Genomic DNA, 6,353 nt, shown 5'->3' with positions numbered 1-6,353 from the left:
CTCTAGAAATTAAAGAAATGCAAATCAAAACTACTCTAAAATTTCATCTCACTCCAATCAGAATAGCAATTATCAAGAATACAAGCCAAAAATAAAAGTAGGAGTACATGTGGAGAAAAAAGTACACTCATACATTGCAGGTGGGAGTGCAAAATGGTGGAACCATTATGGAAAGCAGTATGGAGATTCCTCAGAAAACTTGGAATGGAACCATCATTTGACCCAGCTATCCCACTCCCTGGTTTATACCCAAAGGACTTAAAATCAGCATACTACAGTGATGCAGCCACGTCAATGTTTATAGCTGTTCAATTCACCATAGCTAAAATATGGAACCAACCTAGATGTCCTTCAACAGATGAATGAATAAAGAAAATGTAAGATATATATATATATATATATATATATATATATATATGATGGAATATTACTTAGCTTTAAAGAATAATGAAACTATGGCATTTGCTGGTAGATGAATGGAGTTAAAGAACACCATGCTATGCAAAATAAGTCTAACCCCCAAAACCAAAGGCCGATGTTTTCTCTGATATGCAGATGCTAATTCATAATAAGGGTGATGGGGATAGGGAAGAATAGAGTTACTTTATATTAGTAGAAGGAACTGAAGGGAGGGGAAGGGGTATGGAGTAAGGAAAGATAGTAGAGTGAAACAGACATTATTACTTCATATACATATATGACTGATATGGGCCTACAATATGTATAACAGAAAAAAATGAGAAATAACACTCCATGTATATATGGTCTATCAAAACATATAAATGCATTCTACTGTCATGTACAACTAATTAGAACACTTAAAAATTTTTTTTTAATTTTACTTATAAGTAAATAGCAGGAAAATCAGTAGAGGAGAGGGAAGGGAACAGGGGGAGAATAAAGAGGAGGGAAAGGGAAGGTACTGGGGACTGAATTAGAACAAATCACATTTCACGCTTTTATAATTATGCCAAAATGAATCCTAATGTTATGTATAACCAAAAAGAACCAATAAAAAGTAAAAAAATATGAAGAAAAATATTTGTTTTCAATTCTAATGTCTTAGAGGAAAATCTTAATGTAAGTACATCTTTTTAAATTTATTCTTTTTAGTTATATACAACATTAGGATACACTCTGACATTACAAAGGTATGGAACTCAACTTGTTCTATAGCAATCCTCAGCACTTTCCCAGAATTCACAAGGAAATTTGAATTTTCTCTACATAAATTTGATAAGAACATTCAATGTCTAATCTATTCTTTCTAGATGTTCTCCAATTATTAAAATAGCTTAATAGCAATAATTACAATAATAGAAAACTTATTTAGTCCTTTCTGTGTGGCAGCACTGTGCTAAATTATTTTAATTGCATGATTTTTGAGATATTAAGATACTTGCAGAATGAAAAAGCCACAGCAGAGTTAACAATGACCATTGCCCTTTGCTGGATACTGTCTGACTTCATAAAGTGAACAAGGCATTTTGGAGTTATGGATGAATGAGTGGAAGATTAGAAGAATGAGAACCCCGTGAGAAAGTACAGATCCCATCTAGTAATGAGAAGCCTTCTCGTAACCCATGTCCTCTGGAAAGGTGATTTATTTTCATTATAAAATACAGCCTTTCTTTCTGGAGAGCCATGAATCACTATACCTGAAATTTCTGTCCACCTATTACAAACAGTGTCTCAGGAAAAACTACCAGATTTTTGATACGGAAGGGATGTGTGCCTAAATTGTAAATTAGTCAATTATTTTAAATTCATTCTGAAGTGATATGGGTGCATCTTTTAACACTCTGGTGAGATTTTAGAGCAGCAGAAATGAAGGTCTAAGGAGACTCCCAGGTCACTGTCAGGTCAGAGAAGGACAGGTAGTGGAAATGGTGATCCTGGGTGAGAAACAGGCCAACTTGTTTCAATATTAGTTATTTTTCTCTTGAGAAATGCTCAACCAGCTTACTTGTAATATATAACTCTAGAATTGTATTTCCACATTGTTCTGTTCCTTCAACATAAGGTATCTTTCAAGTTCTGGAGAGAGGACAATAAAGAAGTTATTTTAATATAACCCCAACACATTGCTGCAGCATAATTAGCTGAAAAAAAGAAGAAAGCAAGTCCCTTTTCATTGGAGAGAGGCAATTTCATAAAGACGGGTGCAGTGGCACGTGCATGAAGTTCCAGCTATTCAGGAAGCTTAGGCAGGATGATCACCTAACCCCAGAGGCTCAAGGATAGTCTGAGCTTCATAGTGAGTCCCTGTCTCAAAATAAAAATTTTAAAAAAAAATTGCTTTGGGGCAAACACAAATTGAAGATAACCATGTAGTATGAGTTTCTGAATGCAAAAAGATGAAGATAAACATATAATATAGTTTTTGAATGGAAAAAGATGAGAAGGAGCAGAAAAGATGAGAAGGAGCAGGTTCTGTAGCACAGAGAAAGAGAGCAGCTTTTATATATTAGTACAGGGAAGAACAGTCTGAACCAAGGGAATGACACCTGGTTCCACCTCACCTGGATTAAAGACTGTAGCTGCCTTAACAAATTATATACATTTCAGTGTTTTATAAAATATAGTTTTGTAGAGAGGAAGTCTGACATGGCTCTCAAGGGGCTAAAATCAAAGTGTTGACATGGCTGCCGTCTCTCTGGATGCTTGAGAGGACAATCCTTTTTCTTGCTTTCTCAGACTTCAAGAAGCTGTGTGGCTCGTGCCCCTCCTCCAAGATACACTTTGGATAAGTGTCCCCAATGTTCCATGTATGAAAGGCTTTGTCTCCAGCCTGTGGCATTATTGGAAGGTGGTGGAAATTTCCAGCCATATGGGGGGTGTGCCTTTGAAGGAGATATTGGAACACTAGGCTATTGTACTCTCTCTGGTTTTCTTCCTGGTTACCATGAGGTGAGCAGCTTTGCTCTACCTCTTGCTCCTGCCATGATGTGCTGCCTAGCCTCAGACCCAAGAGCAGTGGGGCCAAGCAGTCATGGACTAGAATCTTTAAAACTGTGAGCTAAAATAAAAGTTTCCTCTTTATAAATTGATTATCTTGGGTATTTTATTACAGTTAACAGAAAGCTGACTGGTGTACACCAAATTCAAAGGAAGTAATGGTACATCTATCCCTGCTTGGGTCAGAATAGGTCTTTGGTTAATCAGAACTGGGAAAGATACTCCAATTTTAAAGACCTATGTGATTACATTGGGCCCATCTAGGCAATCCAGGATAATCTCCCCATCTCAAATTTGCAAAATTCCTTTTGCTACCTAAGATGACCTATTTACTGGTTCCAAGAATTAGGATATGTTTGACTTTGGAAGGTCATTACTCTGTCTACTACCTCCTCCAATATGTGAGTCATGATAAGCTGATGGTGAGAATTAAATGGAAAATAATTACATTTTGAAAACTAACTATGGTGCCTTGGTTTTCTTTATGCCCAAACTCCAGATGCCTTCAAGTGTTCCAGTTTCACATAGGATACAGATATTGCATCATTTAGATCCATCTCTCTGAGGAGGAATCTGCCAATGTTTTCCTGAAAGAAAATAAATTCTTTCCTGGTGCAAGTACTTAAAGGAAGTTCTGAAGCAAACAGACACCACTGGGACGCTAGGAACTGAGGAGTGGTGATCCCTTGCTGCTGTGACTGAGAAGCAATAACTCATCTTCAAGTGTCCCAACACCAAGAAGACCATGCCTGCTAGTGTGTTGCCTTTCTCCCAATCATCAATGAAAAAGCTCAACTGTTCTCTCATGGTTTCTTAGGCACCCATGTGTCTACATAGAGAATGAGAATGCAGGAAACTTTGTTATTTCAAGATCTGGGTCAACATCAGAACTCAATTGTCACATATTTTTCTCTTAAATGAAACAGTATAATTAGGATGCATTAATTAAAAAAATTAGAAGGGAGACTGTTGGAATAGAGAAAAGGGATGGGGGAGGAAGGAGGGAAAGAAAAGGGACAGTGATAGGGAATGAGATTAATCAAACTATGTTACATGCATGTATGAATAGGTCACCACAAATCCCACTATTGTGTATAATTATAATGCACCGATTAAAACCATAAGAAAAGAAAATAGTCCAAGTTCATTTGTTCCCAAACAGATATTTCAAACATGGCTAGAACAATTATTTTTTTCAGATTATCTCCTTTTAGCATAAATTTTAGGCAACTTGATACCCCATTAGTGTGAATCTCTAAAAATATTTTCCCACAAAGCCAAATCTGCATTTCCCACCAAACAGACCTAAAAATGATTTGTAACTATTGATTAGTACCCAGATCAAATTCACCTTTCCTCAAATGATATTTCTGGAATGTATATCTAAACTATTTTAATCCAGGGTGTCACATTGCACCCAGTGGATCTGCACCTTGTGCAAAAATACAAATTACGTAGAATGGCAAAATGGTGTTAGCCTGGTTTACACAGAGCTAGGCTTCATGGCAATACCTGTGGAATGTCTGAGAGGTTTTGTTTTAATCCCTTATAGTAATGGTGGGCTCATGTTGAGGATCTGAGGTCATTTCAAAAGTAATAAAACAATGACATGGTTCTGGGAGGTTGGGCCTCGATAGATAACCAATTCTGAGTACTTCTTTTGATTCCTCTTTGAAACCTCTTGGAGCCGTTGTACTCACCTGAGTACCATTCCAACCTCAGGGTGTCCAATGTTCTACCTGGAGTTTATTCCTATATCTTACCTTAGAAATTCTAAAGTTGTCTGCCTTGTGAAGGAAGAGGGGGTATCCTGAAAAGACCATTTGATGAATTTTGGATGACTTTGGAAGGAAAATGCTACTGAACTAAGAGTCTGGACCAGCATGCGGTGTGTGCTGAAAGACCAGGAAAGGCCGGGGAATCCTGAGTAGTCTAAAGTATAAGGGAGGTGACAGATGCTGATGGATTTCAGGACAAGTTCATTCCAGGGTCAGAGACTAAGGCATCTGAATTGACAACCTTCCCTTATATATACTGAGAGGTACACTATATCCCAACTGCAAAGGAAAACAGAAGTGTGCCTACATTGCCTTCTGTTAAATTTTCTACAATGCTGTTTCCCCAAACTGGAGAATAATTCAGGGCTGACATAAGGATTCATTTGGCCAAAGATAAGGTCTATGGATGGGAACCCAAGGTCCCCTGAATTCATACCAAACCTTACTGCTTGGTCAGTGGTTTCGTGTTGCTGGTGCCCAGCTGGCTTCTGAGATGAAAGCCAGGAACCTGTTTGCCCTGTGGCAAGGCTGAAAGAGACCAACCTGGGCTGGACCACGGAAAAGGTTATTCTGTGGTTGACATCTTTCCCTTAGAACTGTCTCTACCGAGCCAATTATGCTCAGGGTCTGCAAGCCTGTGTGGGGCTCGTGTTTCTGGGCCTTTGGGTAATTCTTTCCACACCCAGATCTAATTAATCAGCCACAGTGGTGAGCGTGGTGGGAGGTCGCTGCAGGAGACAAGGAAACCCAGATTGTGAGGGGTGGGTGCAGAGTTCAGCACCAGTCAGGACAGCCGTCTGCCATGCCCTGTGAGAGAGTCCCCTGAGCTCCCCATGGCTGAAAGATGCTGGGGGAATTATAAACAGAAGACTGAGCACTAAACCTTTCACAGGCTCAAAGGTACAAGCCTGTAAGGAGCCAGAGTAGGACACAGGGAATGTACGAAAAGAAAGCAGGTGCCTGAGAAGGATTGGCCTGGACCCACTTTTCCCATTCTATATCTGCCAAATTGAACAAGTATCTTGGGCGTGGGGTACAAGATAAAGAGTAACTGGGACCACACAGGGTAAGACAGCAGCTTGGAAGGGAAAGAACATGGGCTAGGAATCAAAGATGGGACAGTATGCATCCTTCCTACTTCTGGCTGAGGGCCTTGGCCACAGGCCACTGCATCTCCAAAATCTAACTTTAAAAGATTGCCACTGGTCAGCCTACCATGGGGATACTGTCACGCATTAATGAGAGGGCATGTGAGCCAGATCCCTGGAGACTATGATGGTCACATTGCAAATTTAAGTCCTCACTATGGGATGCAATTCCAGAGGGATCAGGAGAACACTTCATATGTCTTTCTTGGCTTTATTTTCTACTTTGCCTAACCCCAAGAACACACACACACACACCACTTGCATAAATATACACACCAACTTACGTATAAACCCTTTAAACATGCTCTAAGTTTGACTGCTTCAATGCAATTTTTGCAAGAGTGAAAAACACATTATGTCTAATGATTACAAAATCAGTGAACATATGTGTTCACCTAAAGATGTTTTACAAAATAAAAATGTAGTCAGAAATAAATATGTGAGACCAGCATCCTAGCATACACAATGG

General features: G+C 39.1%; 1 long non-coding RNA gene across 1 annotated transcript in view; it reads left to right on the top strand.

The window, feature by feature from the left end:
- LOC306659826 overlaps positions 1-6,353 on the top strand; it is a 784,421-nt gene that overhangs the window by 474,883 nt on the left and 303,185 nt on the right. The window lies entirely within an intron of this gene.

Source organism: Sciurus vulgaris, assembly GCF_902686455.1.
Source record: "Sciurus vulgaris genome assembly, chromosome: 4".
In the NCBI taxonomy this organism is placed as follows: Eukaryota; Metazoa; Chordata; class Mammalia; order Rodentia; family Sciuridae; genus Sciurus; species Sciurus vulgaris.
Note: the sequence above shows the minus strand (reverse complement) of the source record. Positions and strands in the feature narration are given on the sequence as shown.